Source organism: Leucoraja erinacea, chromosome 23, assembly GCF_028641065.1.
Source record: "Leucoraja erinacea ecotype New England chromosome 23, Leri_hhj_1, whole genome shotgun sequence".
Classification (NCBI taxonomy): Eukaryota; Metazoa; Chordata; class Chondrichthyes; order Rajiformes; family Rajidae; genus Leucoraja; species Leucoraja erinaceus.
In genome coordinates, this window is record NC_073399.1 from 10551906 (window position 1) to 10577273 (window position 25368).

The 25368-nt window shown below is 45.2% G+C and overlaps 1 protein-coding gene across 9 annotated transcripts in view; it reads right to left on the bottom strand.

The window, feature by feature from the left end:
- Positions 1–1426: 1426 nt before the first annotated feature.
- Positions 1427–25368, bottom strand: part of LOC129708218 (endonuclease V-like) — a 180107-nt gene continuing 156165 nt past the window's right edge. For 7 of the 9 annotated variants that reach the window (XM_055653846.1, XM_055653848.1, XM_055653842.1 and 4 more), the window contains one exon: positions 14831–19774. The gene's annotated coding sequence lies outside the window, so the exon portion shown is untranslated. Of the gene's footprint in view, positions 9677–14830; positions 19775–21043; positions 21333–25368 lie in introns of those variants that run through there. The other 2 variants (XM_055653843.1, XM_055653844.1) reach the window with 2 other exon arrangements.

Consider the following 25368-nt stretch of genomic DNA (forward strand, 5'->3'; position numbering starts at 1 on the left):
AACGTACAAACTCCGTACCGACAGCACCCGTAGCCAGGATCGAACCCATGACTCTGGTGGCGCCACCCTTGCCTCCCACAACGGTTTGCTTCTGTCTGCTCTCCCCTGAGCTGCAGCTTCCTCAAGATGTTTCAACCTCTCAAGAGCCTCAGTATCTATGAAGCCGGATACCTTGAATAAGGTAGACCATCCTGAAACATCATCTAGGCCTGTTCTGCAGAGATGCTGCCTGACCCGCAGAATTACTCCAGTATTTTGTGTCTCACTTCGATACAAACCAGCATCTGCAGTTCCTTCCTACACACTTTGAATAAGGTGGCTGTTTCAGTCTTACATAAACATCATTACCTCGTGCTATTCCTAACCAGCGTCTCTTGAGATAAAACCAAGACTATGATTGACTTTTTTTTTTTACAGTCTTATCCACCTCAATTGAAAGCTTTAGTGTTCTGAGAAACTGCACTCTATTCCACAGTATGGAACGTTGGTCTATTTAGAAGGCAATTAAGGCTTCCTTAACCACTGTGTGTCCCTTTGCACTTACGGAAATTGAATTCCATTTTCTACTCAGGAATGGCTTCTTCCCAACAACCATCAGGCACTTGAATGCTACACAACACTAACCTCAGCTGTGAGCTACCAACTAAAGGCTGTAACTCTTTGGGTGCACTAAGGACTACTGTACAAAATCACGAGATGCACAGTCTTTTGGCCAGAGTAGGGGAATTGAGGACCAGAGGACATAGGTTTAAGGTGAAGGGGAAAAGATTTAATAGGAATCTGAGGGGTAACTTTTTCACACAAAGGGTGGTGGGTGTATGGAACAAGCTGCCAGATGCGATGGTTGAGGCTGGGACAATCGCAACGTTTAAGAAACAGTTAGACGGGTACCTGGATAGGACAGGTTTGGAGGGATATGGACCAAACAGGGCAGGTGGGACTAATGTAGTTGGGACATGTTGGCCGGTGTGGGAAAGTTGGGCCGAAGGGCCTGTTTCCTCACTGTATCACTCTATGACTAAGACTCTGCAACTATATGACTAGTATTGTGGTTAATAATTAACATTACCGTTACATAGAAATAAAGCGTGGAAACAGGCCCTTCGGTCCACTGGGTCCATGCCAACCATTGATCACCCGCACCTATTTTCGCATCCTACACACAATTTACAGAAGCCAATTAACCAACAAACTCGCACGCCTTTGGAATGTGGGAGGAGATTCCCACCCGGAGCACCCGGAGAAAACCCACGCAGTCACAGGGAGAACGTCGAAGCTCCGCACAGACAGCACCTGTAGTCAGGATCGAACCCGGGTATCTGGCGCTGTAAGGCAGCAGCTCTACCGCTGCGCCAACGCTCCAGTGAATTAAATTAATTGAATTCTTGTTTATATTAAGGTCGCCGAAAATTGTTTTTTTTTTTTTTTAAATTTTATTTTTATTAGAAGTACGGTAAATTACAATACTACACAACACATATATCTTAATACATTTTTTGTACCGCTTCATTTTTTTTGAGCTTTAAGAAAAAGATAGAAGTAAAGAAAGTAAAGAAAGTGCGCAAGAGTCGTGAAGTGCAAGAGTGTTGGGAAAAGAAAGCCCCTTAGAAAAGAAGTTCGACAAGGAAGTAAAGTGAGAAAGTAGACCCTAGAAAAGAAAGAAAATGAAAATAGGAACAATCACTCTATTATAACATTAAACTCCGCAGAAAGGGGACTACCAACCAAGTCTGTTTTTGTTGTTTTACCTCCCGTTACCAGGTCCTGATACCATTTATGCCGAAAATTCTCAACATGTTGAAAATTCAGCGACGACCAGAAAGGCGCTACGCTCTTTGGGCGACTGAGGAGACGACTCACGACCATACAGGCGACACCCCGGGCGACCAGAACAAGGTACGACTATTTGGGCGACTACTCATGTGAGTAGTCGCCCAAAGAGTCGTACCTTGTTCTGGTCGCCGCTGGATTTTCAACATGTTGAAAATTTTCGGCGACCTGCAACAACCTATGACAGGGTGCCGGCAGTGGCCGTAAAAGTTGCGTAAGTGGGACAGGCCCATTAAGGTCCTATTAGTACTTTATACCGATTTGAGATTCGGTTTATACACTGTAAGAAATTTCTGTCCTTGAAATGACTTCTTTTTGGCACAAACCAGATGGTTTAGCAGGCTATTCATCATCCCCCATCCCTTCCTAGTTGGACTTGGATCTTGAGGACTAGCACAAAGGTACTTATAACTTTGATGAAAAAAATGCAGAGTTATAAAGAAAACAACTTTATTTCATTTCAGTTGAACATATGCTGTTATTTTTCCAATCCAAAAAGGACTTAAATATTAATGCTTAAAGCATTACATCTGACAGGCAGCATGAAATATTGAACTTGGCATGATATTACATGCTGAAACAGCGCAGTCTTGATGACTGAAGATCACTGCTTCACTGCAACTTTGGCCAAAAGCCCGAAAGTGGCCATAACTACTTGAAAGCGATGATATCTGAACTACTTTATGTTACGAGACGTTAGTGAGGCTGCATTTGGAGAATTGTGTTCAGTGTTGGTCACCCTGCTGTAGGAAGAATGTCGTTAAGCTGGAGAGAGTGCAAGGAAGATTTACGATTATGTTGCCAGTGCCTGAGCTGTAGGGAGAGGTTGGGCAATCTAGGACATTATTCGATGGAGCGCAGGAGGCTGATGGGTGATCTTATAGAGGTGCATAAAATCATGAGGGGGTAGACAGGGTGGATTCACAGAGTCTTTTTCCCAGAGTAGGGGAATCAAGAACCAGATGATGTTGGTTTTAGGTGAGAGGGGAAAATTTTAATAGGAACCTGAGGGGGAGCACTGAGGGTGGTGGGTGTATGGAATGAGCTGTCAGAGGTTAGGCAGCGAGTGCAGGAGTAACTCAGAGGGACGGGCAGCAACTCTGGAGAGAAGGAATAGGCGACGTTTCGGGTCTCAAAAACTGCCTGTCCCGCTGAGCTACTCCAGCATTTTGTGTCTATCTTTGTTTTAAACCAGCATCTGCAGTTCCTTCCTCCATGAGCTGTCAGAGGAGGTGGTTGAGGCAGATATTATCATAACATTCAAGAATCATTTAGACAGGTACGTGGACAGGATAGGTTCAGAGGGGTGTGGGCCCAACGCAGGTAGTGGGACTAGTGTAGATGGGGCAGCATGAACAAGTTGGGCCGAAGGGGCTGTTTTCCACACTATATGACTATGACAATAATAAAATGACATTTGGACAGGTACATGGTTAGGAAAGGCTCAGATGGATATGGGCCAAATGCATGCAAATAGTACCAGCTTAGATGGAACATCTTGGTCAGCATGAGCATATCGGGCCGAAAGGCCTGTTTCTGTGCTGTATGACTGACTCCATGACCATCGATGACTACTGCTTTCATTTGGTTTTGTTAATGTACTCAGAGTCTGGATTTCTAAACTATCCCTCAATCCCACAAAAGTGCAGCAGGGATGATCCCTTTCGACAGTGGGCACGTTTTACTTTCTGATGCCTTTGTGATATTTCAGCCACAAACCTTGACATTTCTGTTGGCATTTTAAAAAGAAAGAGCACTTCACCATTCGGTTTGTACACGAGGCATTAAATATGAAAAATAAAATCCATTGCATTTGGTATTACAGTTTTTGGTATGCTGACTTCCCAAAGTTTTAACTCATAACTTGCTTTAAAAATCTAACGCCCTATGGGAAATGGCTCATCCCAGAAATGGTGGGTCTGATCAGTACTTTAGTGGTGACCAGCTGAAGATTTGTATTCAACATTAATATGTGTGTGAGCTAGAGAGAAAGGGAGGGAAAGAGAGAGAGAGACAGAGATGAGAGACACACAGAGAGAGAGACACACAGAGAGAGAGAGACACAGAGAGAGAGACAGAGACAGAGAGAGAGAGAGAGTTTCTTCACGTCAAATAACAGCTACTCTCTCTTTCAGGCATAGATGGGGGGGACAATCAGAACATTTCCTCACAGGGCATAAATTTAAGATGAGAGTCATTGAGTCATAGAGCATGGAAAATGGGCCTTCAGCCCAACTTGCCCACGCCGCCCAACATGTCCCATCTACACTAGTCCAACCTGTCTATGTTTGGCCCATATACCTCTAAACCTGGCCTACCTGTCCAAATGTTTCCTAAACGTTATGACAGTCGCTGCCTCAACGACCCCTTCCGGCAGCTCGTTCCATACACCCACCACCCTTTGTGTGAAGAAGTTACCCCTCAGGTTCCTATTAAATCTTTTCCCCCTGCACCTATTGTCTATTGTCCTCTCCTTACCCCATTTACAGTGATAAAAAAAAAACCTCAATTCATGTTTAATTGATTTCTTATCAATAATTCAGGCCAACAGCAAAATCTTCATGAGTCATCTAAAAATATATATATATTTGAAAGAAATGATTGAGCAAGTCCCTACGAGCGTGGATTCTGTTGTGGATCAAAGTCTGCCAGATCAAACACAGTGGTTGGAAAACAGGCCCGTTAGGATTTTCTCCGACATCAGAGCGGTGACGAAGGTTTCATGGACGTGACGTGGGGTGGGTGAATGGCACCGTCAAGCAGTATCTGTCACGGCCATGAGAGGATGGAGGAAGGAGCTGCACATGCTAGTTTAAACTGGAGCGAGAGCCAGGCAGATGTTTTAAACTGAAAAGGAGCAAGCACTTTCATCCCCCTCCCACCCTTGTGCCAAAGACTCATCATAACGCGGAGGAGCTGCTCAATTGAAATAAAAAAGGATATCCAGTGACATGATGTAGATTTGACTGTGAATCTGCGCACATACACAATCTTCACAAAGCAAATAAAACAACGGAGAGATTATTTTTGTTAAAGCTGCATCCCACAATGTTGAGCACACTTCAACGCTAATTAAACCTCCTCTCAAAGCTTCCTGAACACTGATTGTCATCCCCCAAAATTTTTTTTATTCAGTCATTCTGTGAATTTGCTGTCCACTTTGGTCAAGCTTTATAAAAATATCAATTTCCTTTATCACCGATCGTCGATCGCCATTTTGGAAATTTTCCTCATAAAACTGGGCGGCACGGTGGCACAGCGGTAGAGTTACTGCCTCACTGCACCCGATACCCGGGTTCGATTCTGACTACGGGCGCTGTCTGTGCAGAGTTTGTACGTTCCCCCCCCATCAGAGGTCGAGGGCAGTCTTGGCAGAAGTGCATAAAATTACGAGAGGAATAGAGAATGTACAACTTTTTCCCAGCTTGGAGATGTCAAAGACTAGAGAGCAAAGCTTTAAAATCAGAGGGGGAAGGTTTAAAGAAGAAGTGTGAGGCAAAAGAGTTGTGGGTGCCTGGAATGCGCTGCCAGGGGCGTTGAGGGAGGTAGATGTGGCTTTTAAGAGACTTTTGGATCGGCACATGGAAATTCTTTGTCGCATTAGGCTGTGGAGGCCAAGTCAGTGGATATATTTAAGGCAGAGATAGATAAATTCTTGATTAGTACGGGTGTCAGAGGTTATGGGGAAAAGGCAGGAGAATGGGGTTATGAGGGAGAGATAGAACAGCCATGATTGTATGGCAGATGGGCCGACGATGGGCCGAATGGCCTAATTCTGCTCCTAGCACCTGTGATCTTATGATATGCAAGGAATGGAGAGATCTGGATCACGTGCTGGCAGAAGAGATTAGTTTAATTTGGCATCATGTTTGGCACAGACATTGTGGGACGAAGGACCTGTTCCCGCCCTGTGCTATAAACTCCAAATCAGAAACTCATAATAACCAACCTCTAATGTCTTTACAAATGTATGCAATTACAAACCTATTCGCCTGCTCATTTCTCATTAAGTACTCAGGAAGGGAGAGACCTAGAGGATTGTGTTCAAGAGGAACTGCAGATGCTGGAAAATCGAAGGTACACAAAAAAGCTGGAGAAGCTCAGCGGGTGCAGCAGCATCTATGGGGAAAGGAAATAGGCAATGTTTCGGGTCGAAACCCTTCTTCAGACCTAGAGGATGTTCTTTAGCATCATAGTGAGTCCAAAAGTGATACAGTGAGGAAACAGGCCCTTCGGCCCAACTTGCCCACATCGGCCAACATGTCCCAGCTACACTAGTCCTACCTGCCTGCGTTTGGTCCATATCTCTCCAAACCTGTCCTATCCATGTCTAACTGTATCTTAAACGTTGGGATAGTCCCAGCCTCAACTACCTCCTCTGGCAGCTTGTTCCATACACCCATGACCCTTTGTGTGAAAACGTTACCCCTCAGATTCATTTAAAATCTTTTCCACTTCACCTCAAACCTATGTCCTCTGGTCCTCGATTCACCTACTCTGGGCAAGAGATCCTGCGCATCTACCCGATCTATTTCTCTCATGATTTTATAGTAAAAAAAAAAAAGTGAAGAGACGGACTGCGGGCAGGCTGTCATACACAGACGGCGCCCACTCCTGCACATCCGCCATCTTGGATTATACACCTTTATAAGATCACCCTTCATCCTCCTGCGCTCCAGGGTATAGAGTCCCAGCCGACTCAACATCTCCCTATAGCTCAGACCCCCTAGTCCTGCCAACATCCTTGCAAATCTTCCCTGTACCCGTTCCAGTTTGACAACATCTCTCCTATAACACGGTGAAATGTGCTTTTGCGCTTTTATTATGAAAGAAGTGCAGTATAAGTGCAGTATAAAACGGACTGTTTTTAATATTACTGGTTGCAAAATTCTTGCTGGCATAACTCAGCTATAGTATGTTTATGACCTACTTTATAACACCAGAGCAGATTATTTGACGTAAAATTAGTCAGACACTTGAATGTTCGGCAGTTTTAATTACGTGATGGTGGAAGATTTAGGTAGTCTCCACCACAAAATGTTCGGAAGAACAGGCAGCTGCAGATCCGTCTATATCTCACCCAGAAGCCATTTAGATTAGAATTGCTGCAACCTACTTCAGCAAAACATCATGCAGAAAGCATCCCTTCACTATTATGGACTGCTTCTGTGAGAGCACTTATTAATAACAAGTGGGGCTAAAGTAACAGGAAAAATAATTTGTCTTCTCCAAATAAGGCCTTTGCTTTCCTTCAAATGACAAATCCCTTCATAAGTGATAGGAGCAGAATTAGGCCATTCGTCCCATCAACTGCCATTCAATCACGGCTGATCTATTGCTCCCTCTCAACCGCATTCTCCTGCCTTCTCTTCTTAACCCCTGACGCCCGCATTAATCAAGCATCTATCTGTCTATCTCTGCCTTAAAAATATCCATTGTCTTTTGTCTATTGCCTCCACAGCCTTCTGGGGCAACGAATTCCACAGATGCACCACCCTCTGACTAAAGAAATTCCTCCTAATCTCCTTACTAAAGGAACACCCTTTAATTGAGGCTATGACCTCTGGTCCTAGACTCTACCACTAGTGGAAACATCCTCTCCACATCCACTCTATCCAGACCTTTCACTATTCGGTATGTTTCAATGAGGTCCCCCCTCATACTCTACCCCAGGAGAGGCCCAGTGCTGACAAAAACTTATCCTAGGCTCAACTACTCCCTCCCGGGATCATTCTTGTGGACCTCCTCTGGACCCTCCCAAAAGCCAGCAGATTCTTTCTCAGATATGGGGCCCAAAATTGCTCACAAGACTCCAAATGCGGCCTGACCAGCGTGTTGAAGAGCCTCAGCATTACATCCCTGTTTTTGTATAATAATCCTCTTGAGTTTGCCTTCCTTTCTACCGATTTGGCTTTCAAATTAACTTTTTGGGATTGGGTGATTAACAAACGCAAGGCAAGGCTCCCGATTTGAAACATCGCCTATCCATTCCCTCAATAGATGCTGTCTGACCTGCTGGGTTAAAGCTCCTCTGGACCCCGTCCAGCACCAGCTCACCTTCTCAAAATTATCGTGAGCAAGTGTATCTTCAGAACATTAAGTAAATGTTAGCAATGTACTGGAAACTCTTGTGAGTTCCAGTTGATATTGAAAATGATTAGCAGTAAGTTATTGCCCCCAATCCAAGAAAGAAAAACTATTTTATAATGCTGCAGCAATTTCTGCCTTCCCAAGTGAATTAATGCTAAATTATTCATTTGCTGGTGGGGGTTTGCCTTATTAGTGTAAATAACCCGCATATTATTACACAGAAATACCCTTTATTTCGGAAAACTACATTAAATGGAGAATGTTTACACACTGGGAAGATTAGAAAGCAATAAAGTAATGGCGGAGTTTGCATAATATAAGTAGCTGCAATTTCCAACGTGTGTCTAAGGTCTGAGATTAAATGGTTCCCTCAGAATACTATAGCGACCTAAAGCAGTGGTTACCAGGGAGCTGATAGGGCTGAAGGTAGACACAAACTGCTGGAGTAATTCAGCTGGGACAGACAGCATCTCTGGAGAGAAGGAATGGGTGATGTTTTGGGTCGAGACACTTCTTCACCCATTCCTTCTCTCCAGAGATGCTGCCTGTCCCGCTGAGTTACTCCAGCATTTTGTGTCTACCTTCGGTTTAAACCAGCACCTGCAATGCATGGATTTAGCTTTGGATCATTTCTCCTCACCACTGTGCTATTCCTGGCTCCGATCATCAGAGTTCTGTGAGCCTAACGCACGATTTAAATCAATTACCGTCGAGAAACGGCAGTTATGCAAAGATGAACACTTTCACTAGCAGGGATGGTGAGGTAAATTTTACAATTAATGTTGTTCCTGCAGAAATATTTAGTGGATTCGGATGATTGTTAGTTTAAGAGATGTTCTACATTATATATGGATAGGCCCAGGAAGTTATTTGGTTCATTTCCAGGGCAGGGTTGCACATTCAACTTTAGTTATCTGCAGCATGCATCAATTAGGAGTAGGCCATTCTGCCCCTTGAGCCTGTCCTATCATGAATAAGGCCATCGCCGACCGGTATTATTTGCACCATTCTATGGTCCTGCAACTACAGTAGTAGCCTTGTTTTTTTGTAGTTTAGTTTAGAGATACAGCACAGAGACAGGCCCTTCGGCCCTCTGAACCCGCGCCGATCCCCATACACTAGCACTGTCCTACACACTAGGGACAATTTACGATTTTTACCAAAGCCAAATTAACCTACAAACCTGTACATCTGTGGAGTGTGGGAGGAAACCGAAGCACACGGGGAAAACCCATGCAGTTACGGCGAGAACGTTCAAACTCTGTACAGACAGCACCCGTGGTGAGGATCAAATCCGGGTCTATGGCGCTGTAAGGCAGCAACTCTACCACTGTGCCATCTACCCTACATTCAATATGCATTTAGAAAGAAGATTATATTAAAATATATACATAGACTGTTACATTTCAATTAATAAAAAGGAAGAATATTACCAATTTGGTGTTGGCAGTGGAAAAAGAGAATGCAATTCTGATCAAGGGTTGCTGGTGAATCAGCCATTTGCTTCTTGTGACGGAGACACAACTGAGATAGAGATATGTACGGAGTTTCAGAGTTTGTAGTCCATTAAGAATCAGAAGTATAACCTGTGAATTTCGGTCCAGATGGTTTCTGACCCAAACCAGTGTGTGCAAAATCCAAGGAAAATCACATGGTCATCATTACTGGAAAACTAATGGTTTTCATTCCCTTGCATATTCCAAGCAACCAGTTCCAGAGGTAGAAGTGACAGACTTTTGGGAGAAAGTCCTTTTTTCTGGATAGGAAAGATAACAAAGAGTACATTAAATGAGTGAATTGTATGTATAGTTTAATTTAGAGATACAACACGGAAACAGGCCCTTCGACCAGCGATCCCCGCACATTAACACTATCCTACACCTACGAGGGACAATTTTTACATTTGCCAAGCCAATTAACCTACAAGCCTGTACGTCTTTGGAATATGGGAGGAAACCGAAGATCTCGGAGAAAACCCATGCAGGTCACATGGAGAACGTACAAACTCCGTAGAGGCAGCACCCATAATCGGGATCGAACCAGGGTCTCTGGCGCTGCTTTCGATCTAATGCAGCAACTCTACTGCTGCGCCGCTGTGACTGCCTATGTTGTAGAATCATAGTCATAGAGGGATACAGTGTGGAAACAGGTCGTTCGGCCCAACTTGCCCACACCAACCAACATGTCTCAGCTGCACTAGACCCACCTGCCTACGTTTGGTCCATATCCCTCCAAACCTGTCTGATCCATGTACCTTTCTAACTGTTTCTTAAATGTTTGGAACTATCTCCTCTGGCAGCTTGTTCCATACACCCACCACCCTTTGTGTGAAAAGGTGACCCCTCAGATTCTTATTAAATGTTTTCCCCATCACCTTAAACCTATGTCCTCTGCTCCTCGATTCACCTTCTCTGGTGCCTCTACCCAATCTATTCCTCTCATGATTTTACAGGGGGAGTTATAGAGGGAAGGGGGCACTGCTAGTGATGAACCAGGTTTGATGCTGTGTCTGTGATGGGTTAATCAAGTTGGCAGTCCGTACTTGGGTCACTCCGGGGAAAGGGCAAAAGCAGGCAGCTCCCACACTCTGCACGTGACTTGGTGAATAGTTCAGAGATACTGTACAGTGTAGAAACAGGCCTTTCGGCCTTACCCTTCTTCATACTGAAGGGTCCCGATCAAAATGTTGTCTGTCTATTCCCTCCACAGATAGAAACGTAGAAAATAGATACAGGAGTAGGCCATGTGGCCCTTTGAGCCAAAATGATCATGGCTGATTATCCGAAATCAGTACCCAGTTCCTGCTTTTTCCCCATAATCCCTTGGTTCCTTTGTCCCTAAGAGCTAAATCTAACTCTCTTGAAAACATCCAGTGAATTGGCCGTCACTGCCTTCTGTGGCAGTGAATTCCACAGATTCACAACTCTGACCTGCTGCCAGAGTTCCTCCAGCACTAAGTGTTTTGCTCACGACTCCAGCATCTGGTTCCTTGTATCGCCAGGTACAAGAATAGTTTCTTCTCAGCAACCAACAGGCTCTTGAACACTACACAACACTAACCTTAATTATGAACTATGGACTGTCTTTGGACTTTGGGTTTTTAACACTAATATTGGTCTTATTAAGTTATTGACTATTTGTTAATTATATATTATCTCTGTGTATTTTGTTTAAAGGCCTGTTATGCTGCAGTAAGTAAGGATTTCATTGTTTTCAGGTGTCTGTACAAAAGTGTTCTCCTGGACCACCTATGTGTGGACAACCAAGAAAGAACACCAATGCCTCTAATTCCTTAGAAGGATTACGAAGTTCGGCATGTCCCCAACAACCCTCACCAGCTTTCACAGATGTCAAGTGTCAATAGGGACAAGTCAAGAGAGTTTATTGTCATATGTCCCAGATAGGACAATGAGATTCTTGCTTTACATCAGCACAACAGATGTGCCGTAGAACGCATTTTATCGGGATGCATCACAGCACGGTTTGGAAACAGCTCCATCCAAGACCGCAAGAAATTGCAGCAAATTGTGGACGTAGCCCAGACCATCACACAAATCAACCTCCCTTCCATTGACTCAATTTCTACCTCACGCTGCCTCGCCAAAGATCGCAACATAATCAAGGACGAGTCGTAACCCTGGCCACTCCCTCTTCTCCCATTGGGCAAAATGTATAGAAGTGTGAAAACCCACACCTCCAGATTCAGGGACAGTTTCTTCCCAGCAATAATCAGGCAATTGAACCATCCTACCACAACTAGAGAGCAGTCCTGAACTATTATCTACCTCACTGGTGACCCTCTGACTATCTTTGATCTTTATCTTGCACTAAACATTATTCCCTTATCATGTATCTCTGTACACTGTGAATGGCTCGATTGTAATCATTTATTGTCTTTCCACTGCCTGGTTAGCACGCACCAAAAGCTTTTCACTTTACCTCGGTACACGTGACAATAAACTAAAACGGAACCGAAAAAACTGATCTGACCGTTAAATACTCTCGAGTACCTTCACTCTTGACAGTTTTGTGCAAATTAGCTGCTCCGTTTCCTGCATTACACCAGTCACTGCACCTCAGAAGAACCTCACTGGGAGGAAAGTGCTCTTAGATGCCCCGAGAATCACCAGATACCCAGCTCTTTGCTCTGCTTTGGTGATAAAACGGTGCAATTCATGCCACGGTTATGTGTGGAAACAATTGAAAGGAAATTCACCAAAGATTTCCGCACAAAATGTTAAGAACATTTCTGACATTTTTAGTTCACAGAAATCAACTGTTTCCACTCGGCAGAATTAGACTGTGGGTTGAGATGTATCTTGTCCTTCATGTAATCTCCTGATAGTCACTTGTTCTTCAGGGATCCATCGCAATGTTCTTCACTTTTCTGGGCACCTGCTTGGAATTCTGACGTTCCTTATCAAGATTTTCCTTTTTCTTTTATTTCAGAAATATCTTTGCGGCCTCCTCACTGCAGGCTTCCCAAGTCTAGCTTGTTTCGGAGTGACAGCTTTGTTTGTTGCTGCTGGAATTATAGCACTTCCCTCAACTATCTCCACTGGCAACTCGTTCCATACATGCCATCAGTGAAGAAGTTGCCCCTCAGCTTCCTGTTAGATCTATCCCCTCAGTTTAAACCTATGTCCTCAGTTTCTTGATTCACCTACCTTTGCTAAAAGACTATGTGCATTCTCCTTATCAAATCCCCTCAGGATTTTAGACACCTCAAGAAGATCACCCCTCATCCTCGTGCACTCTAAGGAATAGAGTCCTAGCATGCCCAACCTCTCCCTGTAGCTCCTCAGACCCTCGAATCCTGACAACTTTGTTTGATGACATCTCTCCCATAGCAGGGCTCCTGACACATGTTACTAGTGTTGTCAAGTTATTGTTCTGCAGCAACGGTGGCGCAGCAGTAGAGTTGCTGCCCTACAGCGCCAGAGGCCCGGGTTCAACCCTGACGACGGGTGCTTGTCTGTACGGAGTTTGTACGTTTTCCCCGTGACCTGCGTGGGTTTTCTCCGAGGTCTTCGGTTTCCTCCCACACTCCAAAGACGTACAGGTTTGTAGGTAAATTGGCTTGGTTTAAATGTAAAATTGTCCCTAATGTGTGTGGGATAGTGTTAACATGCAGGGATCGCTGGTCAGTGCGGACTCGGTAGGCCACAGGGCCTGTTTCTGCTCTGTATCTCGCAACTAAACTAAACTCAACGAAACCATCATAACCAGCTTTGCTCTCCCCATACACAAACAAATGTAATCTTTCTGATGGGCACCAATGGAAATCTGCCTGATATTCTGTTTCCATGACTCAAAGGAAAGGAAAACTGGTCATGGGCTACACTGCAAAGCCAATGAGTTTGTCCGCTCTCCCCGTGACTGCGTGGGTTTTCTCACGGTGCTCCAGTTTCCTCCCACACTTCAAAGACGTACAGGTTTGTAGGTTAATTGGCTTCTGGAAAGTGTAAATTGTCCCTAGTGTATAGGATAATGTTCGTGTACGGGATGATCGCTGTTCGGCGCGGACTCGGTGAACCGAAGGGCCGGTTTCTGCGCTGTATCTCTAAAGTCTAAGGTAAAGTCAGGTCAGAGGAGATTAACAAACTCAAGGCAAGGATCCTGATTTGAATCATCGCCCATCTATTCCCCCAACAGATTCCGACCTGTCCTGCTGGATTACTCCAGCACCTTGTGTTTTTGTTCAAGGTTCCTGCATCTGCATTTTAATGTTTTATGTTTTATTCTTAATAGTTTACTGTATGTCGTGTTGTCACTTGCGAGCGGAGCACCAAAGCAAATTCCTTGTATGTGTACATACTTGGCCAATAAACTTATTCATTCATTCATTCATCATTCATTCAATCATACATTCATTCATTCATTCATTCATTCATTCATTCATTCATTCATTCATGCAATCATACATTCATTCATTCAAATCATTCATTCATTCATTCATTCATTCTTTCATACTTTCATCATTCATTCATTCATTCATTCATTCATTCATTCATTCATTCCTCGTGTCTCCCATGCAATCTCTCTGGCTTCATGTCAAACTGGCCAGACCAGCTCCTAATTGTGCCAGCAAGGAAACTCCACTAACCCTCCACTAGGTTCGATGAGAACAAGGAATTAGAAATACAGAAATAAAAGTTAGTTTTAACTTCTTTAAAAAGTTTTGTGTACCTTGAGTCTCTTATGTGAGCAAGAGTGTGTTATACAAGATGTTCTGTTCTATCCTCTACATTTATTGATTGAACAGCACCGTAGGCAGTGGGTTCAAGAATGCAATCCAATAAAATCTACAGTTTGCCCATTGTCCTATATTTCAGCAGTACAATTAAACACATTTAGTTTAGTTTAGTTTGGTTTAGATATACAGCGTGGAAACAGGCCCTTCGGCCCACCGAGGCCGCACCGACCAGCAATCCGTGCACATTAACACTACCCCACACACACCAGAGACAATTTTACATTATACCAAACCAATTAACCAATGAACCTGTACGTCTTTAGAGTGCGGGAGGAAACCGAAGATCTCGGAGAAAACCCACACAGGTCACGGGGAGAACGTACAAACTCAGTACAGACAAGCACCTGTAGTCAGGATCGAACCTGCGTCACTGGCGCTGTAAGGCAGCAACTCTACCGCTACACCACCGTGCCACACTAGTTATAGATAATAAGGTCTATTATCCAATTTTAAAACATTTTACTAGAAACTTAACCAAAGGGTGATGAATTTGTGGAATTCTTTGCCACAGAAGGCTGTGGAGGCAATGCCAGTGGATATATTTAAGGCAGAGATGGACAGATTCTTGATTAGTACGGGTGTCAGAGTTTATGGGGAGAAGACAGGAGAATGGGGTTAGAGGGAGAGATAGATCAGCCACGATTGAAGGACTTGATGGGCCGAATGGCCTAATTCTACTTCCGTCACTTATGATCTTATGAACCAGGTTCTTGAGATACTAGACTCTGGGGAGTGTTTCCTTCTATCAATATGTTTTTTTTTGCGCTCTGACAGATGACAATCAGAGGATGTACAGATCTGTCCATTTACCTGTCAGTGGCACTGATTTAATCTGCTTCACCTCTGACCCTGCTACATTTCAAGTTGCTCCGAGCAATACATTAGTAGGCAGCTTTTGTTTTAAGTGCCAAAGGTCAATGCCTTCCATCTTTTACCTGATTGAAATTTAGAAATAGAGTTGAGACTGTAGACTTTAGCGATACAGCGTGGAAACAGGCCCTTCACCCCACCGAGTCCGAGCCGGCCAGCCATTACCTCACACGCCATCACCATCCTACACACTGGGGACAATTTCCAGAAGCCAATTAAACTACAAACCTGTATGTCCCTGGAGTGTGGGAGGAAACCGGAGCACCCAGAAGAAACCCACGCAGGTCACGGGGAGATGGTACAAACTCCGTACAGGCAAGCACCTGTAGTCAGGATCAAACCTGGGTCTCTGGCGCTGTAAGGCAGTAACTCTACCGCTGTGACACTGTACTGCCCCCAAATTAAAATAGACTGACCTGGGAGTGGGCACTCGAGTGCGTCGATGAGAAAACAAGTCAAAGGTGAAGCAAAGGTTGTGAGTTCAAATCCAGCACCAGATCCTCTCTGACACTCCATGGACGGGCTGAAGCAGTCTTTATAGAAACATAGACATGGAAACATAGAAAATAGGTGCACGAGGAGGCCATTTGGCCCTTCGAACCTGCACCGCCATTCATTGTGATTATCCTCAATCAATAGCCCGTGCCTGCTTTATCTCCATATCCCTTGATTCCGCTAGCCCCCAGAGCACTATCTTTTAAATTCATCCTGTGAATTGGCCTCTACTGCTTTCTGTGGCAGAGAATTCCACAAATTCACAACTCTCTGGGTGAAATTTTTTTTCTCATCTCAGTTTTAAATGGCCTCCCCTTTATTCTTAGACTGTGGCCCCCGGTTCTGGACTCCCCACATCATTGGGAACATTTTTCCTGCATCTAGCTTGTCCAGCCCTTTTATAATTTTATACGTTACTATAAGATTCCCTCTCATCATCTAAATTCCGGTGAATACGAGCCCAGTCTTTCCAATCTTTCCTCATATGACAGTCCCGCCATCCCGGGGATTAACCTGGTGAACCTACGCTGCACTGCCTCAATAGCAAGGATGTCCTTCCTCAAAGTAGGAGACCAAAGTCTCACCATGGCCCTGTGCAACTGCAGAAGGACCTGGTTACTCCTACACTCGTGATGAGGCATTTCACAGGGTCCTGTCTGCCCTCTCAGGCTGAGGTAAAAGTAGTGATGAGGATGTGCTGTGGAATTCACTCCTCACTTACCATCACCTAAAATGCTTGTCATTCACCACAATGCAGTTTGCAGGGGTTTACTTAATGCAAGCTATTGATCTGATTCCTGCTTCATGATGGTAATTATACACCAAAAATACTGCATTGGCCGCACATCCCAACACCCTGCAAGGAACGTGAAAAAAGCTGGATAAATTATATTTTTTCTTTTAAAATTGGCCCTACATTAGAATTTAACTCCAACTTTTCTTCTCTGTTTCAACCCTGGTTGTAAATTCCCAGCATTTTGCAAATTGTCTTCTTAACGTTAAGGCAATGGCCAACATCTCCTGTGTCACTGTGTATGAAATGCTGACTCATGTTCAGGGTATTCCACACCCTTTCAGCGGGCTGCCTGAACTCTTAGCCGGCTGCATCCGTCTCAATCCCCCATCCTGCTCTGGATGTGTGCGTGTGCCCTGCCATCTCTTGTTTGAAAGTGGCTTTACATCACAACCAAAAATAAAACAAATATAACCACAAAAATGCTGCAGTAACTCAGCGGGACAGGCAGTATCTCTGGAGAGAAGGAATGGGTGACGTTTTCAGGGCCGAGACCCTTCTTCCGACTGAGAGTCAGGAGAGAGAGGGAGACACAGAGATGTGGAAGGGTAAGGTGCAAGGGTAAAATAAAACAAGTTTGTCTGCTCTCAACATACAAAATCAACACCAACAATGTGAGCGACCGGTTCTTTGTAGCATCTTGATGCAATGAACGCACCATGTTGAGACACAATGTTCACTTAGTTTAGTTTTAGTTTAGAGATACAGCGTGGAAACAGGCACTTTGGCCCACCGAGTCCACGCCAACCAGCGATCCCCGCACACTAACACTGTCTTACACTCACTAGGGACAATTTTACCAAACTGCACGTCTTTGGAGTGTGGGAGGAAACAGGAGCACCCGGAGTAAACCCGGGCAGGCCACGGGGAGAAGGTACAAACTCCGTACGGACAGCACCCGCGGTCAGGATCGAACCCGGGTCTCTTGCGCTGTGAGGCAATGATCCTACCGCCGTGCCGCTTTATGGGCGGAAATAAAAAGCAAGCGTCAAAGGCGGTCCTTCGACTAATTTCCCTGCAACTAATCGCTCTTAAGCCGCTTCCACTGACAATATTCTAAAAAAATTTGCTGCATCCATCTCGGGTTGGCTTTGAACGTTAGTGCGCTGGTCAGGACATGCCCGCACACAGAACCGTGCCAAATCGCAGGCTTGTATCTTTATTACATTTGGAAATATTGCTCTCAGAAGAATCAAGTGTTGTGTTGTTTTGTCCACTCAGCGAGTTTCTGGAAAGCAATACCTCTGTAATCATAAGGGATGGTACAGGAGAGCTGCAAATAGTGCTCTCCGTATTCCTATTTATTGCTGTAACGCAACACTGATGGATTGAAATGGATTTCTGGTTTGAGTCTGCAAAAAACATAATAAAGAAAATACATTATATGCTAGAAATTAGAGGGTAAGGAAAGCCTAGAGGGAGCAGTTTCATACAAAGTACTCCTACATCTGTATAATTTACAAATAAAATTGAGCAATGTGTTTGTTGCCCACAATGTCCTGACATTTTGCGTCTGTAGACTGTAAGGGAGGTGGGTTAACAGGGATGGTTTTAAAGAGCACTCTGCAACAATTCCACGCAGTTATAATGGAATTGCAGTGTTTCAGACTGACCTACAAGACCTCAGCCAGACGACAGCACAGCAGCGCAGCCAGGTAGAGCCACTGCCTCGGTGCCAGAGATCCCGTGTTCGATCGTGACCTTGGGCGCTGTATGCGGGGAGTTTGGTCATGAGGGCATAAGTGGTAGGAGAGGAATTAGGCCATTCGGCCCATCAAGTCTACTCCGCCATTCAATCTTGGTTGATCTATCTTTCTCTCTCAACTTCAGCTACTCCTTTTCTCCAGAGATGCTGCCTGACCCGCTGAGTTACTCCAGCTTTTTGTGTCTATCTTCAGCAGCGACACAGGTCACAGAAGGTCATGCAGTCAGCGGCCCCAATGATTGCTGTGGCCAGGTCACAGATGGGGCTCTTACAGATAGCGGAGTCAGGGGATATGGGGAGAAGGCAGGACCGGGCTACTGATTGGGGATGATCAGCCATGACCACATTGAATGGCAGTATTGGCTCAAAGGGCCAAATGGCCTACTCCTGCACCTATTGTCTATTGTCCCAAGAGGTTTGAACCCACCTGTAGATTGGCTATTTCATACTAGCCAATTATAGTGCTTGTTAGTAGTAGCTCCGCCCAGTATGTACTTTTATAATATCGAGAAGTCGCTTATGCTAGTAGTAGCAGTAGCAGCTCGGAGTTGTAACGTCTGCAGATCCATGCTGTAAGTGATTTAATAAATATGTGTTGTATCTTAACATTTGTGTTCGAGTCAAATCATTACACTACCATTCAACAGATCATAAGTGATAGGAGCAGAATTAGGCCATTTGGCCCATCAAGTCTCCTCCACCATTCAATCGTGGCTGATCTATCTCGCCCTCTTAACCCCATTCTCCTGCCTTCTCCCCATAGCCCCTGACACCCATACTAATCAAGAACCCATCTATCGCTGCCTTAAAAAGATCCCCAATATTTGCACGTCCTCCCCGTGGGGGCCTGTCTTTCCGCCGGGAGCTCCGATTTCCTCCCACATCCACAAAGACGTGAGGGTTTGTAGGTTAATTGGCCCTCTGCAAATTGTCCCCAGAGTGGGGAGTAGATGAGAAAATGGGGTAAGATAGAACTGGTGTGAACAGGCGATTGATTGATAGTCGATGTGGTCTCAGTTTGCCGAAGTTTGCCAGTTTCCATCGACGATAAACACAAATTGCTGGGGTAACAGCGGGTCATGCAGCATCATTGGAGAGAAGGAATGGGTGACGTTTCAGGTCGAGACCCTGGTTTACAAGAACGCATACAAAGTACTGGAACAACTCGGAGGGTCAGGCATGGATAGGCATGGGCATCGAAGAATGCATTTGTGAAATAACAACATCAATTGTTTTTAATGCCATTGTCAAAGTCTTTAACAAAATATCAACCAAATATTCATTTTTTTGCAAAAACTATTGATCCAATGTTAATTTTTCACGAAATTATTAATGGTTTATAGATGATGAATAGGTGATTCTGAAATGTTTGTAGAATTATATGACCAGTTACTCTCTGCAGGAATTAATTAATGCCAAAGGGCCTTCATCGTCCAGCAGCCTAGACAACTGACTTGTTTGGTGTTCCCTAGAATTAGGCTACATTTGTAACTGTCAACATTTCTAATACCTTCCATTGCTGACCAGAATGTCAGACGTTGCAATATTAATATTTAATTAACGTTTCATTGTGACGGGCAAAGGAATTTTCCATCATAAGTGTTCATTGTTTTCAAAACTCTGCCTTACAGCGCCAGAGACCCGGGTTCGATCCTGACTACGGGTGCTGTCTGTATGGAGTTTGTGCGTTGTCCCCATGACCGCGTGGGTTTTCTCCGGGTGCTCCGGTTTCCTCCTACAAGCAAAAGATCTAATACTAGTTTATTATTATTTTTATTATTATTATTATTATTCGGGTGACACAGTGGCGCAGCGGTAGAGTTGCTGCCTGACAGCGCCAGAGACCCGGGTTCGATCCTGATCCCAGGTGCTCTCTGTATGGAGTTCGTATGTTCTACCCATGACCGCGTAGATTTTCTCCAGGTGCTCCGGTTTTCTCCCCTGCTCCAAAGGCGTGGAGGTTTGTAGGATAATTGGCTTTGGTAAAATTGTAAATTGTCCCTAGTAGGATAGTGCTAGTCTGCGGGGATTGCTAGTTGGCATGGTGTACTGGGTGATCACTGGTCAGTGTGGGCTCGATGGGCTGAAGGGCCTGTTTCTGAGCTGTATCTCTAAAGACTAAAGTGATGCGAACCTTTCAGAACATTGACTCGAAAGTCTCACCACAAACATTTTTCTCTCTCTTCCCTTAACATGCTGCAATGAAGTAAATTGCACTAAAAACTGGCTTTGATTACCCGATTCACCACAAATCAGGAGTACTGAACATGATGTATTTATTGACTGGACCACTGGGAAACATAGGCACTTTCAAAACCAATTAAACCAGTGATTCCTGGAAACTTTCTCTGGAAGATATTCTTTGAGGCGGGACATATTGCCAACTTACAGTGAAGAGGGACACAAAAAGCTGGAGTAACTCAGCGAGACCCGAAACATCACCCACTCCTTCTCTCCGGAGATGCTGCCTGTCCCACTGAGTTAAGGGCCTGTCCCACTAAGGTGATTTTTTAGGCAACTACAGGTGACTAGGCTGTGGCCACATGGTTGCCGGGGTGCCGCCTATATGGGCATGAGCAGTCTCCTCAGTCGCCCAAAGAGTCGTAGCATTTTTCTGGTCGCCGCTGGATTTTCTGGATTTTCGGCGGCTGTCGGCAACAGTGGGTTTGACACCAATGAGCGTAGCTTGACTTCTCCTGACGTAGGTGCTGTCGTAGGTTGTCGCCGGTACTGACTTCAGTGAAATCCATTGGCGACTACCTACGTCAATCTACGTCAACCGGCGACAGGTACCGGCGTCAAGAGAATAGGCCAACATGACGTGAATTGTCTTCAGTTGTCTTCAGCTATTGCCGACAGGGTTGTAGCTTGTCGTAGCTTGTCGTGGGTGAATGTAGGTTGACTTTGGATGTCGTAGGTTGTCGCCTGTGTGGTAGGTTGTCGTAGGTTGTCGTAGGTGGACGTCCTAAGTTGCGACGATTGGGTCGCCAGTTGTCGGTAGCTTGCCGTAGCTTGCCGTCGACTAGGTGGTAGGTTGTCGTAGACATTGTTGTAGAGGGGTCCAGTCGCCGGTTTTTCGGCGACCTGCTACGAACGTGACATTCATCGGCAGTCGCCTAAAAAATCACCTAAGTGGGACAGGCCCTTTACTTTTTGTGCTCATTTTCAGTTTAAACCAGCATCTGCAGTTCCTTCCTACACATTTCACTTGCCAACTTATAGTGGTCTACTGTGCTCATTTGACATTATATTGGTGTGAATTAATAATCCTTTACAGCAGTAATTCTGTACATCTGCAAACAAGAACAGGCAAAGAATGTTCAAATTATGGCAGTAATTCACATTGTTCTAAAAACCTGTGTGGACCAACTGGCTAGAGGTTTTACGGACATTTTCAACCTCTCACTTCTGAGGTCTGAGGTTCCCACCTGCTTTAAAAGGGCATCAATTATACCGGTGCCCAAGAAGAGCAAGATGACGTGCCTCAATGACTATCGACCAGTGGCACTAACGTCTGTGGTGATGAAGTGCTTTGAGAGGTTGATCATGGCGCAAATCAACTCCTACCACGACAAAATCCTGGACCCACTGCAGTTTTGCCTGCCGCCACAACAGATCAACGGTGGATGCGATGTCGCTGGCTCTCCACTCCGCTCTGGACCACTTGGACATCAAAAACTCATATGTCAGGCTGTTATTCATTGATTACAGCTCGGCATTTAATATAATTATCCCCTCCAAGCTGGTTACCAAGCTCTCAGAACTGGGTCTCTGCGCATCCCTCTGCAATTGGATCCTCGACTTCCTCATCCACAGACCACAGACTGTTCGTATTGGTGGAAATGTGTCAGCCTCGATAACAATCAGCACGGGAGCACCTCAAGGCTGCGTGCTCAGCCCCCTGCTGTACTCACTCTATACTCATGACTGCGTAGCTGGTCATAGTGTGAACTCCATCATCAAGTTCGCTGATGACACCACTGTTGTGGGACGTATCACTGATGGGGACGAGTCAGAGTTTAGAAGAGAGATCGACCGACGGACCAAATGGTGCCAGCACAATAACCTGGCCCTCAACACCAACAAAACCAAGGAACTGATTGTGGACTTTGGAAGGAGTAGGATGGGGACCCACAGTCCCGTTTATATCAACGGGTTGATGGTGGAGAGAGTCAAGAGCTTCAAATTCCTGGGTGTGCATATTTCTGAAGATCTCTCCTGGTCCGTGAACACTTATGCAATTATAAAGAAATCACATCAGCGCCTCTACTTCCTGAGAAGATTACGGAGAGTCGGTATGTCAAGGAGGACTCTCTAACTTCTAGAGGTGCATTGTAGAGAGCATGCTGACCAGTTGCATTGTGGCTTGGTTTGGCAACTTGAGCGCCCAGGAGCGGAAAAGACTACAAAAAGTAGTAAACACTGCCCAGTCCATCATCGGCTCTGACCTTCCTACCAACGAGGGGATCTATCGCAGTCGCTGCCTCAAAAAGGCTGGCAGCATCATCAAGGACCCACACCATCCTGGCCACACACTCATCTCCCCGCTACCTTCAGGTAGAAGATACAGGAGCCTGAAGACTGCAACGTCCAGGTTCAGGAATAGCTACTTCCCCACAGCCATCAGGCTATTAAACTCAACTGAAACAAAACTCTGAACATTTATAGACCATTATCTGTTTATTTGCACTTTATCTGCTTATTTATTCATGTGTATATATATTTATATAATGGTATATTGACACACTGATCTGTTCTGTATTCATGCCTGCTATATTCTGTTGTGCTGAAGCAAAGCAAGAATGTAATTGTCCTATCTGGGACACATGACATTAAACTCTCTTGAATCTTGAATCTTGAATCTGATTTGAGGAAGGACATTCTTGCTATTGAGGGAGTGCATCGTTGGTTCACCAGGATGGCAGGACTGACATATAGGGCATTCAGAAAGTATTCAGACCCCATCACTTTTTGCACATTTTGTTACATTACAGCCTTATTTTAAAATGGTTTAAATTCATTTTTTTTATCATCAATCTACACAGCAAATGTTTTTCTCCAGGTCACTGCTTTTTTATTTGCAAACCATTTTAAATCTGCCCTTTCCAGTTGCTGACGTTAAAGACTTTCGAAATAATTTCTCTTTTTAGTTTAATTTAGAGATACAGCATGGAAAAAGGCCCTTCGGCCCATCGAGTCCGCACCGATCACCGCACGTTAACATTAGTTTACAATTTACTCTCCCATTGTAGAAATATCCTCTGCACATTCAGTCTATCCACTTGGGACAATTTTACATTTATACCAAGCCAATTAACCTCCAAACCTGGATGTCTTTGGAGTGTTGGAGGAAACCGGAGCACCCTGGAGAAAACTCATGTGGTCATGGGGAGAACGTACAAACTCCATACAGACAGCACCTGCAGTCAGGATCGAACATGGGTCTCTGGCCCTGTGAGGCAGCAACTCTATTGTTTGAGTTTGAGGCCCTCTGTATTTAGTCTGTACCACGATTTCAAACAGCTCCTTGCTAAAAAACATTCTCCTTGCTAAGAAAGCTTTGAACTGAGTGACTGTAATCCCTCTTTCTTGGAACTATTCTGGTAAATCTACAGACTTCTTGTCAAATGTCTTCAAATCCTTCTTGAAGTGTGGAGCCCAAAACTATCAAAAAACACTCCAAATTGAGGGATTTTTTTAGATTTAGCATAACCGCCTGGATTTTGGACTCTGCTATAAAGATCAGGGTCCAATGTTCCTTGTTAATGATTTGTTAACCTCTCTTTCGACCTTCAAAGGATTTGGGCCTGTACTCACTGGAGTTTAGAACGATGAAGTGGGGCCTCCTTGAAAGGTCCGAATATTGAAAGGCCTGGATAGAGTGGTAGAGAGGATGTTTCCATTAGTGGGAGAGTCTTGGACTAGAGGCCACAGCCTCAGAATAAAAGGACAAATCTTTCGATGGCATCTCGGGGCGAGTACTCAAGTCCTGTGCTACGCAGCTAGCTCCAGTGCTCACTACATTATCCAACCTCTCCCGGGACAAGTCCGTGGTCCCTGCCTGCTTCAAAAAATCCATCATTGTACCGGTACCAAAAAATGCCTCCCCAGCCTGCCTGAATGACTACCGTCCGGTGGCCCCTACCTCGGTAGTCATGAAATGCTTTGAGAGGCTGGTGAAGAATCACATCTGCGCCTTCCTCCCTTGGAACATGGACCCGTTGCAGTTTGCAGTTTGCATACCGTCCGAACAGGTCCACGGACGATGCGGTCTCCCAGGTCTTGCACACCGCTCTCTCCCATCTGGACAGCCAGAAGGGGGGCTACGTGAGGATGCTGTTCATAGACTACAGTTCAGCCTTCAACACGATAGTCCCCACCAGACTGGCCGGGAAGCTACTGGAATTGGGGCTCAACACCTCCCTGTGTGCCTGGGTCCTGGACTTTCTCACCGCCAGGCCCCAGGTAGTCAAGATGGGAGGGAATACATCGAAGTCCCTCACCCTGAGCACAGGATCGCCCCAGGGTTGCGTCCTCAGCCCCCTATTGTACTCCCTGTACACACATGACTGTGTGGCTAGGTTCAGCTCCAATTCAATAATTAAGTTTGCTGATGACACTGTGGTGGTGGGCCTGATCTCAGACAATGATGAGAAGGCCTACCGGGAGGAGGTGGCTGGTCTAGCACTCTGGTGCCAGGAGAACAGCCTCCTCTTGAACATCAAAAAAACGAAGGAGCTGATCATGGACTTTAGGAGGGCACATCATCCGAGGACGTACACTCCATTGAGTATAAATGGGGATCCTGTGGATAGGGTGAACTGTTTTAAATATCTGGGAGTCCACATCTCTGAGGATATGACATGGTCATCACACGCCTCAGCACTGGTGAGTAAGGCAAGGCAGCGCCTTTACCACCTCAGGCAATTGAGGAAATTCAGAGTGTCTCCGAGGATCCTACAGTGCTTCTACGCAGCGGCGGTGGAAAGCATCTTGTCCGGGAACATTACCATCTGGTTTGGGAATTGCTCTGCCAAGGACAAGAAGGCTCTGCAGAGAGTAGTGCGTTCGGCCGAACACACTATGGGAACTTCACTCACCCCCCTGCAGGAACTATACATCAGGAGGTGCAACTCCAGAGCAAACAAAATCATGAGAGACCCCTTCCACCCCTGCAACGGACTGTTCCAGCCGCTACGGTCAGGCAAACGCCTCCGTTGCCATGCAGTGAGAACGGAGAGGTTGAGAAGGAGTTTCTTCCCAGAGGCAATTCGGACTGTAAACGCCTTTCTCACCAGGGAGTAACTGTACAGAACGTTTTTCCTTCTA